The 21,935-nt window shown below is 41.6% G+C and overlaps 1 long non-coding RNA gene across 2 annotated transcripts in view; it reads right to left on the bottom strand.

The window, feature by feature from the left end:
• Window positions 1–5,700: 5,700 nt before the first annotated feature.
• LOC309863776 overlaps window positions 5,701–21,935 on the bottom strand; it is a 32,266-nt gene continuing 16,031 nt past the window's right edge. For both annotated transcript variants that reach the window (XR_014311250.1, XR_014311251.1), the window contains 3 exons: window positions 14,885–15,006; window positions 10,538–10,692; window positions 5,701–6,703 (listed from right to left, as the gene is read on the bottom strand). This is a non-coding gene — a long non-coding RNA (uncharacterized lncRNA). The remainder of the gene's footprint in view (window positions 6,704–10,537; window positions 10,693–14,884; window positions 15,007–21,935) is intronic.

Below are 21,935 nucleotides of genomic sequence, written 5' to 3'. Positions count from 1 at the left end.
CTTAGTACACTATAATCGAAAACATACTTCAGGCCTTTTCTCAAAGTAGCGTACATTTCCCGACTTTTTAAAGGCAAATGCTGTCAACTTTTAATTATACAGGTATTCAATCAACAGCCAAAAGCATTTTTAATTGAATTTATTCATACCTCTACCACTTCCCAAAAATTATCCGAAGTAGTGCACAGCAACAGAAAATGGAAACAAGGACAGGACAGTTTCGTTTAACTCTCAGCTTGGTATCTGTCTGCTACAAAGCACACTTCAAGGGCACTGGCATTTCCCCCTCAATGGTTATATGTTCAGAGAAAGCAAACTAATTTTAATGTTCGACCAATCTACAATATTAGGGAGATAGATAGCTAGAAGTTGCTACACTAGATTTCCAAATCAAATGAATAAGTGATTTTGGGAATGCATGCCTTTTGGATGCACATAGTCATGAACCTTTAACTTGGATTATTCTTGTCCATAGTCATTACCTTGGGATATTCCATTTGTTTCAGCCCACAGTCCAAACTTTTAAAAGAATATTTCATTGGGGTGCCTGGGTGAATCTGTTGGTTAAGCGTCTGCCTTTGGATCAGGTCATGATCCCAGGGTTCTGGGATCGAGCCCCACATGGGGCTCTCTGCTCCACGGGGAGCCTGCTTCTCCCTCTCGCTCTGCTCCTCCTCCCTGCTCATGCTCTCTCTCTCTCTGTCAAATAAATAGATTTTTTTTAAAAAAAAGAATATTTTATCTTAATAATTATAGTACTCTCGCCACCCCCATCTATGTCACTTCTCAGATGTGAGATTAGAATAGATTTTCTCAGAATTGGGCATTTTAAGAAGATGTTTTATAAATGCTCTCTCTCACAGGAGTGCATTCTTTTTTTTTTTTAATTTTTAATTTTTTATAAACATATATTTTGGTCCCCAGGGGTACAAGTCCATGAATCGCCAGGTCCACACACCCCACAGCACTCACAGGAGTGCATTCTATCCTAGCCCAAGTATTGCTAGAGAAGGAGACAGAGGGAGCACTTCCCCTAGAAAGGTGTGTGATCTCTCGAGGGGTCCGTGAGTATTTTTGTAATAATACTAAGATGTTATTTGCCCTTTTATCCATGTTCATATTTCTACTGATGATGCAAAAGCAATGGGAATAAAATGCTGGTAGCTTAGCAGCTTGAATCAAGGCAATGGCTCCAAAATGTATTAGTAGTCATAGTCTACCACCATGCACTTAGAGGGGGAAAAAAAGGAAGATTCATTATAAAGTTTCCTTGATGAAGCAATAAAATCTACTAATTTTATCAAAGCTCAACCCTTGAGTATGAGACTTTTATTTATTTATTTTTAAAGATATTGTTTATTTGACAGACAGAGATCGCAAGTAGACAGAGAGGGGGGGGGGAAGCAGGCTCCCTGTGAAGCAAAGAGCCCAATGCGGGACCGGATCCCAGGACCCTGAGATCATGACCTGAGCCGAAGGCAGCAGCTTAACCCACTGAGCCACCCAGATGCCCAAGTATGAGACTTTTAAATACTCTTTGTGACAAAATGGTTGGCACATAGAAAGTACTCCTGGTGCATACAGACATACAGCAGTTGTCACAAGGAAAATCGGTTGTGAGATTGTTTGATATGGCTGTGTTTTTCATGGAATACTATTTTTTCTTGAAAGATGACTGATGGACAAATTGCAGTTATGCAGATGTTGGATATTTCTCCAAAAAATGAATAAAGTAATCCTGTAACTTCAAGAAAAACAATGCACGGTATTTTTTGGCAATGATAGTATTTGTACTTATAAGTGAAAATTAGAATTTTAGATAACTTGTATCCATCACTGCGAGTTTAACAGCTTCCTAATACAGGCTTCTCTGATGAGATCCATGGTGATGTTAATGAATATGACTTTTATATATTGTGTCAACATTTTGGAGGAACAGCATAACTCAGTGAACCAATATTTTCCAAATGACCAATGCATGATGTTTCACATTCATGGTGAAGGATCCGTTCAGTGTACAAGGTAGACCAGTGGATTTTAGTCTAAGAGTATAAAAAGTTCATTGATACAGTTTCGGATTTGGCACCATAAGTGATTTTTAAGAAATTGCCACTCATCAAGTTTTGGTGTGGTGTCAAAGAAGAATAGCCACAATGATCTAGAAAGGTTGTTAAAATACTCCTCCCTTCCTCCTACTACATATCTGTATGAAGCTTGCTTTTCTTCATGTGCGCCTTTAACCAAAGCAGCATATCACAACAATGTGAATGTGGAAGCAGATGTAAGAATCCAGCTCTCTTTTACTAAGCCAGACATAATAGCGATTTTAGAAATATAAAACAAGGCTACTCTTCTCACTGAAATTTTGTTTTGAAAAATACAGTTTTTTAATTTTAAGATTTTATTTATTTATGACAGAGACGGATAGCGAGAGAGGGAACACAAGTCTGGGGGAGTTGGAGAGGGAAAAGCAGGTTCCATCTGAGCAGGGAGCCCGATATGGGGCTATATTTCAGGACATCAGGATCATGACCTGAGCCAAAGGCAGATGCTTAGCGATTGAGCCACCTAGCTTCCCTGAAAAATATAGTTATTTTTCATGAATATGTTATCTTAAATTGAGTTTATTTTTATTATATGTGAATTAATAAGTAAATATTTTCTAAATTCTGCAGTTGTGATTCATGATATAGTGAACATCAACAGACATAACCCATGTACACAAAACTTCTCTGGAACCCTCTATACCTTTTAAGAGTATAAAGGAGTCCTGATTCCAAAGGGTTTGAGAATCTCTGCCCTAGAACTTAATTAAGATGCAGTTTAAAAGATGGGGTTGGGAGGGAGACAAACCATAAGAGACTGTTCATCTCACAAAACAAACTGAGGGTTGCTGGGGGGAGGGGGGTTGGGAGAAGGAAGGTGGGGTTATGGACGTTGGAGAGGGTATGTGCTATGGTGAGTGCTGTGAATCGTGTAAACCTGATGATTCACAGACCTGTACCCCTGGGGCTAATAATACATTATATGTTAATAAAAAATTAAAAATTAAAGATGCAGTTAAAGAACTTCTCTGGGTGTTCCCCAGAGCTCTGGGGATCCAATTGCAAATATGTTTCAACTTTTCATAAAGTGAAACACACTTAGCTTCAGGAGTTGAGAGTAGGTTTTCTGTGCCCCAGGACTGGTTCCTCTGATGAGATCCCTTATGAAACATGGAGAGGCTGTATCAGACAGGATCTTCCAGAGTAACAGAATCCGTAGGATATATATAAGTATAGAAAAGAGGAGATTTATTATAGGAATCAGTTCATATGGTTGTGGAGGCCAAGAAGTCCCACGATCTGCTATTTACAAGATGAAAACCAGGAAAGCCAGTGGTGCGATTCAGTCCAAGTCCCAAAGGGCTGAGAACCCCAAGAACCCATGTGTGAGCACGGGAGAAGATGGATGTCCCAGCTCAATCAAAGAAAGGGGATTTGCCCTTCCTCCAACACTGTTCTATTTGGGGCCTTCAACAATTAATGTCCACCCTTATTTGTGAAGCTGATCTAATGACTCAAATGGTAATCTCTTTTGGAAAAACCATCACAGACATACCAAGAAATAACATTTTACCAGCTCTCTGGGCATCCCTCAGCCCAATCCAGTTGACACATAACATCAACCATCGCAGAGGAGAATTAGGTGTTCAACAAGTCCTTTGGAATATATCCAGCCTTGGGGAGAAGCTGACTATTCTGAACGCAGGGTCTGAGTGTCTTTTGGCCCCAGGCCCTTTAAGGAAAGTGAAACCACTAAGGGTCTCTCTCTCTCATTCCCAGGCCCTGAGCTCTCTGCCTCAGGACACTCTTTACCCCCAAAGTGCTCCACATTTGACATTTTAAATAATTAGTGCTTGTCCCAAGGCAGAGAAATGGGTCTGGCGTCTCTCCTGGCCTGGACCTCACGTGTTGTAAATCAGTATGTGGTGACGATGACCAGTCATCATTTACACAGAGAGAGGCATTTGCTGTAATCTGTACTTGTGTTCTTAGGAGGTCAGGGCCTGGCTGGGATCAGCAAATTTTGTCACAATTTGGATAAACCATGCTTTCAAAATCATATGACCTGACAGAAAACCTGGCACAGGAAACACTTCTGAGCATTTTTGGGTGCCTTTCGTCCAAATTCATGCACTTGGGATCTTTCCCTTAAATATCTTACCAATTGTTTTTCAACTCTGCACCGTCTCAGAATACAAGTTATATTTAGAGTAGGTAAATTCCTGATCCCTGGGATCTATGTTTCCTCACCAGGTCCAACCTGTCACCTCTAATGACTGGGTCACTTCGGCCATCCTTATTCATTCCAAACTTGAACCCCAGTTGGGACTAAATCTCTTGTCTCTAAAGCCTTATGTGCCAGGATTCTTAGCTTCTCTATCAATTTAACTCCTCTGGGTGTTGTTGTTTTTTTGTTTTTTGTTTTTTTCCTACACGAATGAAAACTCCCCTAAGCAGCTGCTCCCCACTTTCATGCATTTTTCCAACTGATTTGTCTGGTTGCTTAATGTACTTCTTTGTTGCTTGACCCAGTCACCTTCTGACCTGCCTCAAATCATACTGCTGTCTCTTCCAAGTCCCCTCGTGCATTGTGGCTTTTCTCCCAGCCCCTCTCTCTGGCCATGATCAGTTCTGATTCAGTTTCTTTACAATGTCTATCTTTCCCTTTGTCTATTCCATTCCCCATCGCCTTTACCCACTGTGGGACACCCAGTGGGACATCTTGGCAAGGTTGTTTACCCAACCCACGTGCCAAGCAACTTTTGACCATGCATTGTGTGGCATAATGCCATCAGAATAACAAAAAGCAAAACTATTGCCCACCAAGTATCATAATTTTTGGTGACCAGCCAATAAAATGAGAGAAGAAGCGAATCAAAAAGCTTCCAGTGAGTTTCCCTTTTATACTCTTGCCTCCATGATTCCTATCTCTTCCATCCATAGTCATGCTGGTCTGCCTCCACCCATTTTTTTGGCTAGATTTCATGTGGTTTGATACCTCACAGAAGGTAAGGCCAAGTTACCTTGAACTCCAAATGCATCTTTTCTGTGACTGAAAAAAGGCTGGCTATGCCTTTTTTATTGGATTAAAAGTCCTTCTGTATACAACGGCACATGATAGCGTCATGGGAGTTAGCTAATAGGTTCCCTCTCTTCCATCATTTACGCACATATTTTAATATTTTTAATAAGGAGGGAAAATTAGAGCTTCAAATTAAAATCACAAAATTTTATGACCAAAAGGTGCCTAGCAGATCACACAGGTTGGCCCTGGTATTTCACAGATGAGGAACTGGAAGGACTGAATTATTGGATGATGCTGCTAGCTGGGCTCTGACTAGTGACTGTTTGATATTTTAGAAAACTAGAGCTCAAACATAGGGTAATGTGAAAGCATATTGATGCATCCTGATGGATTTAAACCAATTTTGCAAGCCAGAGCTTAGAAGCATTTGATAGAACAACATAAAAAATTAGGGAATTTAAATATTGTACATGGTAAATTCAGCATTGGTTTGATATTATTGAACTAGTTTCTGGAAGGTTCTCAAATGTGAACAAAGAGTAACTCTGGGGGCTAGAAATAAACTTTGAAAATTTACCAAAATATTTCCCAAACCATAGAAATAAACTCCATTGAGAATATGGATATTGTTTTTAAAAATTTTATTTTATTTATTTTATTAAATATTTTATTTATTTATTTGAGAGAGAGGGAGAGAGTGTGCACGCACGAGTGGCAGTAGGAGCAAATGGACAAGCAGAGTCCCCACTGAACAGGGAGTCAGACTCAGGGCTCGATCCCGGGACCTTGAGATCATGACCTGAGTTGAAGTCAGAGGCTTAACCTGACTGAGGCACCCAGACACCCTGAGAATATAGATACTATTGATTAAAAGCCGGAAACCATTAAAAAAAAAAAAAGTCAGGAGAAAGGAGATGCTATATCTTCCAAGCAGAAACTCTGCAGACATTTCAAAATACACTGTCTATACCTTTATGAAAAGAGTGTTTCTGAAGTCCAACTTTTGATTCCATTCCAGTGTTGGCCAGCGGTATACTTAGCCTCGGCCAGTTGTCTTATAGAAGTCTTTCATTGGAGTTCATAGGTACCTTGGAAGAATGTCAATATATCCGTTCAAATCTATTACTCTTAAAGCAGAAACGATGAGTCACCCAACCCTGAGCCCTGACAGCAGGTCAGTAGGGTCATTTTCTCGTTGGAAGGATGGGCACTTTTAACAGCAGCTGCTCCTGGAACCTCATCCTTCTAACACGTTTCACGATTACATACCTGAGGGACAATGAGGAAAATGGAACTTTGTGAAATGTTCAGGACAGACAACAACAACAACAACAACAATAACAAAAAACGATACCTATAAACCGCTCAAAATGACAGGACGGCACAGAATGGATAAAGGACAGTTGACAAGCTTGTCCCGGGATCTGAGCACAACTGGTTCAGCAAGTGTCCTTTCGGTAAACAGATGCTGGTGAATGGGTTAGCAAATGAGTGTGGAGTTACACTCCGAGAGATGAGCTGCTCTGTGGACATTCTGTTTGTAAAAGCTTCAGAGACCAAGACTCCCTTTGGCATCTGCCTGGTTCTCAAAGAGCACAGAGGACTGGCTGCCATCTAATTCCTGTTGGATGTCCTGAAAAACAGAAAACAGGCATGGCGGGAATTACTTAGTTTCCGCAGGTCATGCCTTCAGAAATTTGCACCCCAGGAAGTTCAAGCTTCATTTGTGCCAGGTCGTTTGTTGTTTTAGAGAAGGTTAGGTTGCTGACTGTTTTTTTGTTTTTGTTTTTGTTTTTTAACATATTCTGAGTCCTTGAAGAGTTTGCTTCTTTGTAGGGTGTCCATGAGAAGCTTTGTTGTGTCTTTTGCATAAGATAAGTAGTTTGTTCAGCAATATTTCTATCTGAGTGTCAACATAGTTACATATGGAGTCGGGGGAGAACATACTGGACCAGCAAGGGTTCCCTAATTCCTTTTCACATTAACTTTTTAAAACATTCCTATGGCTGGGGAAGCTGAGGCATGGCTCAGGAAAGAAATTGCTCCAAACCATGTTATTAGCCCACTTTCACTTGGAGCTATAATATTTTAATCCAATGACTAGTATTCTACTTCAGCCCTTAATGATCTCTCTATATCAATCAGGCAGAAGCCTAAGGAACAGATGGGCCATGTTTCATGCCTTAGAGGCCAAGAGACTCCCAGCTTTTATCTAATAGGGAAGGAGTTAAGCCCAGATGCCCTGCTCCTCTCCCCAGGAAATGCTGCTTTCAGTTGCCTGAAAATGTGTGAGCTCCCATGGCCATATGCATTGTTACATTACTAAAGAGAACAAAGTAATTTCTAAAAGTAACCAAAAATTAAAAAAAAAAATAAAAAATGAAAATAAACCCAAACACATTTAGGCAGAAATGGACACACTGGTGGGTGGTTCAACCCTGCGGATTGGTTCTTCTACCTTCGTTTCTCTCAGTTCTCCTCCTTCCTCTGCTTTGTTCTGTGCTCCAGGAATCGACCCCAGGTGACTGCATCACCGAAGTTCCCTGGCTGGCTTGCTACAGTTAGGTCCAGTCAACAGCAGGTACTCATGAGAGGAAAAGAGTGGGGGAGGGGCAGAAGGCTAAGGCTATTTTTTCTCTCTTCTTTTCCGGCTTTGATGCCTTGGCTGTAATTCTGTCCTTCCATGAATATAAGTTCTGAGCACAACTCAGACCTCATTGGGTTTGGGATTACTATTTTCACCCCTTGTTCCTTCAGTTCGAGTGGGGGTAATAGCCTCCCACCACAGCTAGTCTCTAGATGTCTCGAGAGTCCTCATTTATTCCCCATAACCTTATCCGTAGCTCTGTGGGCAGTCCCTTCGTTAGAGGTTCTTTATTTGACTCATATGAGGTGAATTCTGTACACTGACTGAAATTAGATTGATGAAGTTCTTTTGATTCATTCATTCATTCACCAACTATTTAAGTACTACTGCGTGCAAAACATTGCACAAACCACTGGGAATACCATTGCTGAGTAAATAGTAATATTAACATTGACTCTAGATTTTACAGAACTCCCAAGTCTTATTTTAATTAATGCTTCTTTGTTATTATCCATAAGACTGAGATGATTAAGGAAAAAAACAAAAACAAAAACAAAAAACTGAGGGGCGCCTGAGTGGCTTTTTTTAGACGAAAACGTCTGTCATTGGCTCAGGTCCTAATCTCAAGGTCCTGGGATCAATCCCTCATTGGGCTCCATGACTGGCGGGAAGTCTGCTTCTCCCTCTCCCGCCCCACTCATACTTTCTGTCACTTTCTCTCTCTCTCAAATAAATAAATAAATAAAATCTTTAAAGAAAAAAAAAAAAACCTTGGATTTTTTTTGTTGTTGTTGTTTGTTTGTTTTTGTTGTTGTTTTCCTTTTAAAGCACAGAAATTCTCCCTGTCAGCTAAGAACTCTGAGAACAGGAAATTAAGCTGCGTGAGAAGTAATAATAAACCCAGACCAATATGAAGCAAATAATTAATAAATGCTATAGACTGAATGTTTGTGTTCTTCCAAAATTCATATGTGGAACTCCTACCTCCCAATATGATAGTATTTGGGGATGGGGACTTTGGAACGTAGTTAGGTTTACATGGGTCATGAAGGTGGGCCCCCCATGATGAGATTGGTGCCTTTATAGGAAGAGATGCTGAAGAGCAATCTCTCTCTCTTTCTTTTTCTCTGAGAAAGGCTCTGTGAGGATACAGGAAGATGACAGCCATCTAAAAGCTAGAAAGAGTGACACCTGGCTCGCTCAGTCAGTGGAGCATGTGACTCTTAATCTTGGGGTCATGAATTGGAGACATAGGTTGGGTACAGAGATTACTTAAAAATCAATCAATCAATCAATCAAAGCCAGAAAGAGACCCTCACCAGAACTTGACCATGCTGACACCTTAAACTCAGACTTTCAGTCACCAGAACTGTGAGAAAATAAATTTCTATTGTTTAAGCCACCTAGTCAATGGTATTTTGTTATGGTAACTCCAGCTGATCAATATAGCAGCTAATAAAAATGTAAAAAAAAAAAAAAAAAAAGGAAGAGAGAAAGAAAAGAGAAGAGCAAGCAGAATTGGTTGCCTAAAGAGAAGCCTTTATCCTCCAGTCCTCCAGGATCTAGAACTATCTCAGTCCAGCACTCTTAGTAAAATTATTAAGTGGCCCAGGTTTTTGCCTCCTTGGTCCTTCTCCTCGCCCCCTGGCAGCATGTTGGGTGCCCACGTGTGCTCTCAGCCGCACTGTTCCTTTCAGCATCTAGTGTAACCACTGCACTGCCCACCAAAGCTACCCTCAATCAGCAGGCCAGGCTCACCGTCTTTCTATATTCAAAATATCCCTGTTCTTGTTTTCTCCCAATTTGCATGTTTACATTCTCCAAAAATGATAGCCAATGGGATAATGAGAGCTACTCATTTTTTTTCTCTTTTATTGCCCACAATACTGAAACATATAGTTATGATTCTTTTAATTTAAAATTTAGGCATTTAAAACCAGCAACAATAATATATTAGCTACTCAGTGCTGATGTCTTCAGCAGTACGAATAGATTGCTATCATATTTTTTTCAAAGAGGAATATATATGAAGTAGCCAGAAAGTCTAAGATATCATAGAATAAACATGGCCATCTTTCTGGAATGCTCCTTCCACTCCAATATTTGTTGGGGAGAATTAAAGTAATTTAACATTCAAATAATTTTAGACATACTTTTATTAAGATATGTGTGGATATACTAAGTACCTTGGTTTTTCTTATGGAAAATGGGGGCTAATGACTACAAATTCCTTACTCTATGAATTTGGTGTGGGATTTCAATGAATCCGATGTGCGACGCCCCAGGCACAGTAAATGTTCCTGATGGCATGGGCTACGCCATGGGGTCCAAACTCTGCATAAACTGTAAGTCAAAACGCAAGATCTCAAAGAAGTTTTGCTGGAAACTTCTTCAAGCTCTACCCTCTAGGCTCCCATGGGATAAGTTTTCATTTTCTTTGGCTACTAGAGGCAAAGTTTGAATATATTACTTCTGCTTTCTGGATTCCCCATGCTTTATCCCAGTGCAGTGACTTTAATAGCAGGAATTTTAGGCACTGTGGCATTCATTCAGTTATAAATTTCACTTATAAAACATTTATTGAGGTTTTCATGATTTGATTTGTTTTAAACCAACCTATTCTCCCTCCTTCACCCCCATTGTTGTGCCTGAAACAAAATAAATGACCCCGTATTATTTGGCATTCATCTGACATAAATCATAACCCACATTGGATTACTTTCAAGTCTACATTATAGTCTTACAGAAAAGTACAGTTCTGAATGAGCACTACCCTTTCCCTTTTAACACTTCTCTATGTCCAAAACAAACAGATAGGCAAGCAAAAATTTTTAAAAAATAATAAGAAAGAACAAAGTAAAAAACAAAATTTAGGGGCACCTGGGTGGCTCGGTGGGTTGAGCCTCTGCCATCGGCTCAGGTGGTGATCTCGGGGTCCTGGGATCGGGTCCCGCGTTGGGCTCTCTGCTCGGCGTAAAGTCTGCTACCTCCTCTCTCTCTCTCTGCCTGCCTCTCTGCCTACTTGTGGTCTCTCTCTGTGTCAAATAGATGGATAGAATTTTGAAAAAAAAAATTACTTTATGAACTTGGAATTGCTCTGAATTCAGAGAAAGGATTTTTAGACCAAAAATAAATAAATAAAATTGAATTAAAAACCAACCAACCAACCAAACAAAACAAAGTTTATATATATAAATTTTAATAATGTTTAACCAAATCCTAGTTTGGAATTTTATCCTTTAAAGGACTAAAGTCAGGAGACAAATTTAGTTGTCTTAATGTACTTTGAATAAATGAATGCCTTTTTAAAAAGAAGATTTATTTATTTATTTTAGAGAGAGTGAGCGTGAGCAGGGGGAGGGGCAGAGAGAGAGGAAAAGGAAGAGAATCTCCAGCAGACTCCCCGCTGGGCATAGACCTGGAGGTGGGGGTGGGGGGTGTCGATCTCAGGCCCTTGAGATCATGACCTGAGCAGAAATCATGAGTCCAACACTTAACCAGTTGAGCCCCTGGGTGCCCTTCAGTGAATGCTTTGAGTTACACACTATTTTAAGTACCCGTGTCACTCCGCTAGTTACTATGCTGGACAACTGCATTCAACTCACTGCAAAATACACTCAATACTTAATAATGACATTGCATGCATATTACCAACCTACACCAAGTATGCTTTGGATGTACAATGTGAAAAAGCAACCACAGTCCCGGCTGTCACGGACCAAATACCACAATGACAAGTCATGATCCTTTCTGTGAAACATGTTAATGCTACTACCTTAGACTTTATCCCGTTAAAATGCTTTAAAATTTAACGAAGTAACGAAACATATGAACACGGGGAAAAATAATAAATGTAGTAACGTCTCATTTCACATGCTTTCGCCAAAGAGTTGTATACTTACTGAAAGCTCTTTAAGTACAGAAATCACTTAATTCACCATTCATTTGTGATTAAGTAGCTTGTCTCGATGGACAATGGGAGCAGGGGTGGGAGTGGGCTGCATGCTGTTGAACAGGGAAGTCAGGGCACCTCCTGGCTTCTCCACTCCAGGGACTGCAGACCATTGTTGCCGTATTGTCCCATCTTCCGGGAGAAGCAGGAAATCTCAATGTATTGACAAGTCTCCAAGTTTGGGGACATATGTACTAAACAAAGCACATCTGTGCGTCAGATTTGGGGACCACCAGTTTGTGGTCTCTCCCAATAAGTCCTTGCAGTTCATGCATTACTCACATGGATCAGCCCAAGAAATGAGGCCACTCAAGTGCCATTGCGCATTACAGATTCAGAGACCCTCAATTCTGGAAGTGGGTTAGCACTTCTCGAGGCTAGCTTCTGACTTATCTACCCCAAAACTGGGGCAGACTCTCATCAGACAGATCTTATTGGGAGATAGTTCCTTCTTAGAGTCCATCAAAATCCGGCATTTCCCTTCACACCCATGAGGATGGCCTTTACTCAACAAACAGAAAGTAACAAGGGTCAGTAAGGATGTGGAGAAACTGGAAGCCTTGTGCATTGATAGTAGCAGAGCCCCTGTGGAAAACAATACGGCAGATCCTGAAATAATTGAATGAAAATCATTAGATACTCCAGCATTTCCATTTCTGGATATATATCCAGGATGACTGAAAGCCAGGATTCAGAAGATATTGGAACCATCATAGTCATAGCAGCATTATTCACGGTGGCCAAAAAGCAGAAAGAATCCAAATATCCATTGATGATTGAATAGTGGTATAGACATACAATGGAATATTCGTCAGCCTTACAGAGGAAGGAAATTCTGACATGTGCCGCAACATGGATGGAATTTGTTAAGTGAAATAAGCCAGACACAAAAGGACAGATATTGCACGATCTGACTTATGTGAGGGACCTAGAGTAGTCAAATGCATAGAAAGAGAAAGTAGAATGGTGAGTGCTCAGCATGGTGGGGAGGAGGGAACGGGAAGTTTTTGTTTAATGGGCACAGCATTTCAAGTTGGGAAGGTGAAAGGTTCTGGAGAAATTTGGGTGTAATGGCTGCACAGACCATGTGAATTATATTTAAAGCCACTGAATTGCACCTGAAACTGGTGAAGATGGTAAATTTTATGTATGTCTATTTTACTAGTATAAAAAAAATGTGAAAAAGAAACCTAGCATTTCTGCCCTGTGCTCTGGCTTTTGCTGTCTGAAGCCATATTCCATCAGTCTGCTCTTTTTCATGACCTCCAAATGTTGGTTGAGAACAGCCAGTCTTCATTTTTGCATCTTCCTGCTCTCCTCCAGAGTTTTTCCAGTCTGTCTGGGTCCTGCACGCAGGCCAGAACACAGTGACTGTGCAATGGTGAGCAGGAAGCTTGCCTCGCTTGCTCTAACTGCAGACTCTTCGGACGCCGCCTCCCATGGCATGGCTGTAGGTTTGATCTCATTTTCTTTGGTCCCTGAGAGCTTGTGTCTCTAGCATTACTGGTATGGCTCACTTATCTCCAAACACTAGACAGCCTCCAAAGAGAAAGGCAGAGAAAAGGAGATCTCCAGGACCATGACGTCTTGATCAGATGTCTTCAAAACTGATCTACAAGAAATGCCTTCATTTCTCTGGATTCCAGAACTGCGGCACGAGCGGGCTTGCATTTCCACTGAAAATGCATCTGTAGTTGAAAAAGACACCAAAGGGAGCTTTCTGGTTCATCCATGGACTTTTCTGCCTGAAAGCTGTGCCCATCAGAAATCAAATGAGACTCAAAGAGGAGAGGTCCTGAAAAGTGAAGACAAAACGGCCCCCCTCCCTGCTGTGCTTTGCCGCTATCTTAGTTCTGATACTTTTACTACTAAACCATAAATGTAGCCTTAAAAGCTTAAAAGTTGGGGATGCCTGGGTGGCTCAGTTGGTTAAGCGACTGCCTTTGGCTCAGTCATGGTGCCGGCGTCCTGGGATCGAGTCCCACATCGGGCTCCTTGCTTGGCGGGGGCTTGCTTCTCCCTCTGCCTCTAGCCCGCTACTCTGTCTGCCTGTGCTTGTGCTCTCTCTCTCTCTCTCTAACAAATGAATAAAATCCTAAAAAAAAAAAAAAAAGCTTAAAAGTTAAATTTTCCAAGAAGGGCTCCTCCCACCTTAGGTATCAACACAAATAATTGTCCTTCTTCCTCTATAGCTCTCCCTAAACCCCTCCCCACCAAAAGGGGCCCTTTGAAATTATTTCTCACTTGGTATTTATCTGCCCATACAAGAGAACATAATAAAAAGTGACTTCCGAAAGAAACTCTGACAGAATCCATGAGCCCTTTGACCTCGCTGACTTTAAGGCATCCCAGCTGATTTCCTTTTAAGAAGGGAGGCAGGAAAAAAAAAAAAAAAAGCTTCCTTGCGTAAATGGCTAGCTTTGCAAAGCACCTCGAGAGGTCTGGGGAGTGTGGGGAGCACCTGGCTTGCTGGCTCAGGCTTGGGTTCCACTGGGTCATGTTAACTATGAGAATGCCCACTAATGCAGGGAGATGACCTCAATTGTCTCCACAGGATGTAGGACGGCTAAGGGGCAATGTAGCAAGTGGCTCAGGCTTCACTATTAACAGCTTTAAATAACACCGGTATTAGTAAAGGAGCAGCCACGAGCCTTGTCATAAACTTTATGAGTTCATGACACGGTGTGACAAATCCTCCTTGAAATATTGGTTGTACCTGAGGGATTCCTGATGGTGCTGGATATGGACATAAGGTAAGTGAGCGAGCAAGAAAGGTCATCTGTGGCTAAGCCGACGTCCATCCGTGGACAGAGGCATTATTATATAGCAGTATTCACTGAAACAACAACAGCATGCGATTTGATGGCGTTTGAATATTGCCGAGTGCTTCCACACTTGTTCTAAGTTACCTGTGCCCGTGGAGCAGGTAGAAAGTCCGAAGGAAAGCTGCTTACATGCAGCAGAAGCTGATTTCAGGACACAGGTGCAATTGATAACCCATCTGAAATCACTCGTTTATATCACTGGAAAGTTAAAAAGTCAATAGAAGTCCCTTGTTTGAAATGGCCAGAAATGTTCCATGGTCTACTTGTGGACTTCAACAAAGTGTCAAAAATGCTGAGCACTGGGGCTTTTTCTTTGCTCCTCCTTCCCTTAGAGCTACCCAGTCCCCAACTCCCAACTGGAAGCTGGGCCCTAAGGCTTTCTCTGGCCTCTCAGCTCCCTGCCTTCTCCAGGAGCCCAGGCACCACGACACCCTGCCTCTCTGAACTCACTTCCTTCCCTGCTCCCTCCACTCTGACTCCTCTGCTCACAGGCTCGTTCTCCTTCCAGCAGGCCCAGCTCTCTCCGCTCCAGGGCCCAGGGCTGCACTGCGACTTCTGTGGGCCTCCTGCCACTGAAAAAAATAATGATAACAAATTTTGTTACACTATTGCATTGGTATAGAGATGAATATATTGATGTTACATATGAAAACACTTCCTTTGATCTGAAAGTTCTTTTCTTCCCTTATGATTTTAAAAGAAACAAGAACAGTTTGTGGTCCCCTCAGTGTTTGTCGATCCTGATGAAACGCTCGGCCTTGCCGAGATTTTTGCTTTGCTGTTCCTCCTCTTCGGAACACTCTTCCCCTAGATAGTCACGCAACATGTTAATCTCACTGAATTTGTGTTTGGACAAAAGCAGGATCTTTTGAGAATGGCTTTTTCTAGTTACCTTATCTAAAACAGGCCCCCACCTCAACTCTAGGCAATCATTTTCATCCCTTAACCTGGCTCTACTTTCGGCGTAAACCTCTAACATCATATTAGATATGGATGTTTTACTTGTTTGTGGTCTCTTTGTTCCCCTAGAATGTACGTTTTCTGACACTGAGGTGCACTGTCCCCAGGGCCCCACACATTGTCAGGCACACTGTAGATGGTCCTCAATGTTTGCTCCATGCTGAATGAATTTGCATCTGAGGTATTTCTTCTACATTCCAAAACTTCATTTTCCACAATACAAGGAGAATAAACAGCGAGCATGAGGGAAGTAGGAAAATGTTTTCTTGTTCAAATATATGACCTTATGGAGATCTCAAAAAGGTTTATGACAATGCCGGGAGGTCCTAGATCTTGGAACTGGGGCCCCTGCTCTGTGTCCTCTATCGATTGTTACATTTTCCAATCCGAGTACATACCGCCTTGTTCTGTGATCACGCACGGTTGATGAGGCTTCGTATCCCTCACACCTTCTTGTATCTTATTTTAGTAAGAATACTTAACCTGAGATTTACCCCCCTAATTTTTACGTGTAAAATACAGTATTATTAACTATAGATCAAATGTTGTACAACTGATCTCTAGAACTTACTCATCTTGCTTAAACTGAAGTGGATTGACAAGCAACTCATTTTTATTCCACTCTTTAATTCAATGAATTTGCCTATTTTAGATACCTCACATGAGTAGAATGATGCAGTATTTGTCCTTCTGGAACTGGCTTTTTCCACTCAGCATAATGACTTCAAGTTTCATCCGTGTTGTCACATGGTGTAGAATTTCCTTCTTTTTAAAGACTGAATTCCAGTCTACGTATCCACCACATTTTCTTTATCCGCCCATCTGTTGACAGACGTTAGGTTGCTTCCACATCTCTGCTGTTGTGAATAAGGCTACAGTGATCATGGGAGGACAGATGTCTTTCAAGGTCCTGATTTCAAATTTTTTGGATAAACACCCAGAAGTGGGATTGCTGGATCATGCAGTAGTTTCATTTTTAATTTTTTGAGGAAACTCCATATTGTTTTCCATAGAGGTTGTGCCACTTCACATGTCCACCAACAGTGTGCAAAGGTTTCAATTTCTTCACCATCCTCACCCACACTTGTTATGCTTTTTTGTTTTGTTTTGTTTTATAAAGGCCATCCCAACAGATGTAAAGTGATACCCCCTTGTACTTTTGACTTGCATTTCCCTCATGTTTAATGATATTAAGAGTCTTGACATATGCCTGTTGGCTATTTCTATGTTTCCTTTGGAGAAGTGTCTATTTAAGTTTTTAGGCTATTTTTTAAAAAAGATTTTATTTATTTATTTGATAGACAGAGATCATAAGTAGTGGGAGAGGCAGGCAGAGAGGAGGAAGCAGGCTCCCCACTGAGCAGAGAGCTGGACGCAGGGCTTGATCCCAGGACCCTGAGATCATGACCTGAGCCGAAGGCAGAGGCTTTAACCCACTGAGCCACCCAGGCGCCCCAAGTTTTTAGGCTATTTTTTAATTGAGTTATTGAGCTTTAGAAGTTCTTTATATATTTTGACTATCAGTCCGTTATCAGACAGATAGTTGGCAAATATTTTCTCCCATGCCACTGGTCATTTTTTTCACTCTGTTGCTCATTTCCTTTGTTGTGCACCTGCTGACTTGTACAAGCACGTACTGAGTACTCAATAAATTGTTCCTGAATTGAAAGTGAATGAAAAGGAAGAAGAGAAAGATACAGGGGATTCTGCAAAAGTGTAAAGAGTTTATATTTTCACACTGGATTGCACAGAATGAATGAGGATGGCTTCAACAAAATGCAGAAGCCTTGCCAGCAGACATGTGTCAGATAGTACAAGAGAATGATTTTAGTGTGCAAAAAAGAGGGCTTATCAATGTAGCAGGCATTGAGAAACAGGTGCCTGGAATGATGCTTGGAGTAGCAGGTCTGACTTTTTGGGTTGCAAAAATCTCTTTTTAGAAAAAAAAAAAGAGAGAGAGACAGAGAGACTCAATGGCTCTTTGAAAAGTCCAAGGACAGGCTTGCTTCAGGCCTTCCTGGAGTTCTGGCTCTTGCAGTGTCATTGCGCTGGGTTGCTCTCTCTCCTCAACTCCTGCCTCCTGATGGGGTGACTTGCATCTAAGCTCCACCTTGTAGCGAAGAGGAGGTACAGCTCTAACCCCTTTGTCCTCTCAAATCTGGCATGAGCAGAAAGAGGGTCTCTTTCCCAGAAGGATCTGTTAGGTCTCATTGTGCTTTCTTGGCTCTGACTGGGCCATGTACTTGCCTTTGGCCGAGTCACAGCACCTCGGCAGAGCGTGTGATGGTGCACTCACTGTCTCTGGCCTGGGTCAGCTCCTAGAGTGACTTGTGGTGCTGGGAGGGTGGTAGTTTGCTCCTGAGCTATAGGGACCAAGAATGACTGGTGTGGGTGCCCCAGATCACAGTTATAAGGAATAGGGTGTATGGCCACTGAGTGGCCAAAAAAACAAACATCCACTCTCTTGGCTCCAAAAGGAGAGTGTAATGGATTGGTTTGGCATAAAAGGCCTGGATTTGATCTAAGAGGTTGCAGGGAAGTATGCTAAGTATTGGATTCCCCAGGGATAACGAGAGAAGATCATTAGCAAATGTGGAGGAAAATTAGATTTCCTTCCTCACAATTCTTGTGTCCTGTTACGTAAGCAATTCCTATGATTTAAGACACAAAGAGGGAGAGGTTCATTTTGTTGAAACATTAAAAAAAAAAAAAGAAAGAATTTTGTTTTAATACAGCTTCAGCTTCAGCCCTGATTATGGGTATGGGTGGGGAGCAAATTACCTTTCTTCACAGAAGAGAAGGAGTCTGTCCTCTGGGGACGATGCTTTATAGGAAGAGTAGGTGATTTTTCTACAGCCGCCCCTGACTGGACGGTCTTAAGTAAGTCATTTCTGTGCCTAAGAGAAATTGGGCAAATGCCAGATGACTTTCTGCCTGGGCTTAAGTGTTAGACAAGAGAGCTTCGTGGATGTCTTGTTTTATTACATTTTCAGAAGGGAGACAGACTCTCCCCAGCTCCCCTGGTAGCCACAGCCCACTTCCAGGAGCAAACCTGCCTTCCTCTCAGCTTATGTTGTTGGGGTCAGAGAAGAGAGAATGTTTGTCTCACTGAAGTTTTCTGAAAATCCATTGAATCATAGGCCACAGTGAATTGAGAGGTCTGCTCACCTCTCTGTGTACTCTAAGTCAGAACGCCACTTAAGATCACATCAAACAGACAAGCGCTCCATGTGTTTTCCCTCAACCCTACAAATGGCTATTCCATGGAGTAACAAGTTCCACGGAGCCATTATCAGAGTATTTTGCCTCTTTAGAAAAAAAGGGGGGGGGAGAGAGAGAGAAAGGCACAAAACAAAATAAATAAGAAGATTTAATTCAATTCAGATTGTAAATACCCTATTTCATGGCCATCCTCTTTCTTCCCCAATATAGGGGTGGGGGAAGGTGACCTTTCTGTTCCAAACTTAAAATATCATTGTGAAAACAAAAGCTTAGAATTTGGTAAGTATGAGGGGATGTGGGTGGCTCCATCCGTGAAGCCTCTGACTCCTGATCTCAGCTCAGGTGTTGATCTCAGGGTCGTGTATTCAAGCCCCACGCTGGGCTCCATGCTGCTTGAGGAACTTACTTTAAAAAAAAAAAAAAAAAAAAAAGCTCTTGGTAAGTATGTTCTTTTTAGAAAGTGGGAGGTACCAGTGAGGAGCTGTGTTTTCTGCTGATTTATCTCACAGACTAAGAGAGCAACACGCATGTAAAATACTTGGCAATCCTTTGGCTCAGCTTATGTAACCAATCAACGAACCAACCAACCAAACCTTTGAAATGACACTACATTAGTTTGGTTTTGTTGTGGCCAACTAAAATGCCACAGAATGTCTTCCTTTCTCTGCTTTCTTCCTTCACTTAAAAGAGAGAGTATGCATCTTCACTTAATTGACTAACTATATGCACTAAATACTGATATCCTCTTCCTTAGGAGGAAAATAGTGTTTAGAATTTTAGATATGGATTTATAGTCTGATAACATGATGTAAGCATCTGCTAATAAGCTCTGTGACAAACCTCTGAGACAGACCTTCCTTGTCTTTCTTATTCTTTCCTGCCCTTCACCTTGACCCCTGCCCTTAGCATCGAACCAAAGGAAGCTAAGGAGGCAAAGGGATGGCTCCAAACTCAGAAGCAACAGGATGGAAAATCCTGACACCATCCACACCAGTCAACATCTACCCTTCCCTTCTGCCTTGAATGAATGAATAAATGGATGAATGCAAGAGGGAGGGATATTCCCATGTGCTAATGTTATCCCTCTAATAAATACTGCTCTACGCAGCTCTCCCAGCAAATCTCTATTCCCACATCCATTAACAGGGTATCAGGATATCAGTACTACTTTTTATCAAGCTGCATCAGTTTACCCTGTGCCTTTGGCCATGGGGTCCCTTGATCTCTTTTACATTTTTAATTTGGTCCCCCATTTCATCAGTTTAATTGAAACCAGGATTTCTGTCATGACACAATTCTCTTATCATCTTTCTCCACCAGAAGCCACTGTTCTTGCTTATGGGCTGAGAAGAAGCGATCCCCTTCCTGATCTCTGCTAATTGCAGGCAACAGCTCCACTACCTTCTTTTCTGAAGTCTACATTTCATGTATGCCAGCCTCTCTCTATTCTTTCCACCATTGTTTCTCATCTTAGAGAAAATTTTTGTCTTCTTCAATGACTTCAGATCTGTGTCCCATATATGGCCAACATCCACTGGTATTCTGGTATTCACATGAATGATACAACAACCCTTCAGTTTCATGACCTCTTAGGCTCTGAAGACAATAATCTCCACTCTTTACGGAACCACTGGTGTGACCTCATCTTAATCTTAGACTCCATATTCCTTTAGGACTGCTCTTTTCTAAAACTTCATGGTGGTTAGCCTCTAAAAATGGCTCCCAATAAGTTTCTCCTCCAAGTACACTGAAGCTGCCCTACACAGCTTATTTACATTTAGATATATTTATATTTAGATATACAATTTATTTATTCTTCCCTGGAATCCAGGCTGGCAGTAACTTACTTTGGTAAATAGAGTGTGGTGGAAGTGACATCTGTGACCTTTGAACCCAGGCCTCAGGACAACTGGAAGCTTCTATTTCCTCCCTTTTAGAAATCAGCTAGAAGTCTGATAACTCTGAGACAACCATACTGTGAGGAAGCTCAAACTAGTCATATGCAAGCCCATGTGGAGAAAGAGAGGCCTGGGCGTGGCCCAGCTGTTCCAGCCAACCCAGCTAAGGCTCTAGACACACCAGTGAGGAAGCATCTTAGACATTTCTCAACCCAAATTAGGAAGTGTGGGAAGCAATACATTATTATAGATAAAAGCCACTAAATGTGGGGTGATTTGTTACATGCCAGTGGACAACCCAAACCATCTGGAGGTACAAAGTTTCTCTCTAGCCATAGTACAACTTTCCAAGTCTCCCACAGTTTCATTGTGACCAAACACGTCAACCACCAGTCTTCAGAGGGCTGTTTAAAGGTTACAGCCCATCAGCCTGCTACCATATGCAAACCTGAATCCCACAAACATGCTCATATTTTAGATATCTCCTTTCTCTTTAAAATTCCCTTCTTTAAACTCTGTGACATTGTTGTGGTTCCAACTTATCTCTCCTTTTCCCTCATCCATACATTTCTTGAAAGAGTTGTCTGTTTTTCCTGACAGTATTTCCTCATGGCCTATTTTCTTTTCCTTTTTTTTTTTTTTTAATTTTATGTATTTATTTGAGAGAGAGAGAATGAGAGAGAAAGCAGGAGCTGGGAGAGAAAGGAGACTCCCTGCTGAGCAGGGCACCCGATATGGGACTCCATCCCAGGACACTGGAATCGTGACCTGAGCCGAGGGCAGATGATTAACCAACTGAGCCACCCAGGTGTCCCTACCTACTTTCTTTTTGTTTCAATCATTCAACGATAGTTATTGAGCTCCCACCACATACACTATTTCAGGGATACAACAGTGAATAAAAAATATATTACCTCTGCCCAGTCTTTATGAAGATGACATTCTGAGGAGAGAGTCACAAGGAGATGGATGATAACAATGAAAAAAAAATCAAATTTATAATGTCAGGTGGGGATTCATGCTCTGGAGAAAAAGTGGAGTAAAGGCAGGGAGGTAAGGAGGCCATGACCCTGAGTCCTGATCTTTGCTTCCTCCACTTAGTGTGAGCACTGTGTCTTGCTTAGATTCCCCTCCCTGAGCAAAAGTCTAGTAAATGCCTCCAGGCAGAGAGCTCAGGCTCTCTTGGACTTACTTCTTTTAGTGATGATAGCAGCCACTTGTGCAATGGCTGATGTTGGTTTGTATGTTTTGTCCAGTTTTCTAGTTGTTTATAGTGGGAGGACTAGTCTGGTACTAGCTACTTCTTCACGATCCAAAGTGGGAGTCTTCTGGCTTATATTTTAGAGGATGGCTCTCACTGCTGTTCTCGATTCCTGCTAATTTCTGCCCTTGCTGTCCTAGTTGAATTGCTTTCACATCAG

The sequence above is a fragment of the Mustela nivalis genome (assembly GCF_964662115.1).
Source record: "Mustela nivalis genome assembly, chromosome: 4".
Taxonomy (NCBI): Eukaryota; Metazoa; Chordata; class Mammalia; order Carnivora; family Mustelidae; genus Mustela; species Mustela nivalis.
The sequence above is the reverse complement of the archived record's forward strand: the minus strand, read 5'-3'. Positions and strand labels throughout refer to the sequence as shown.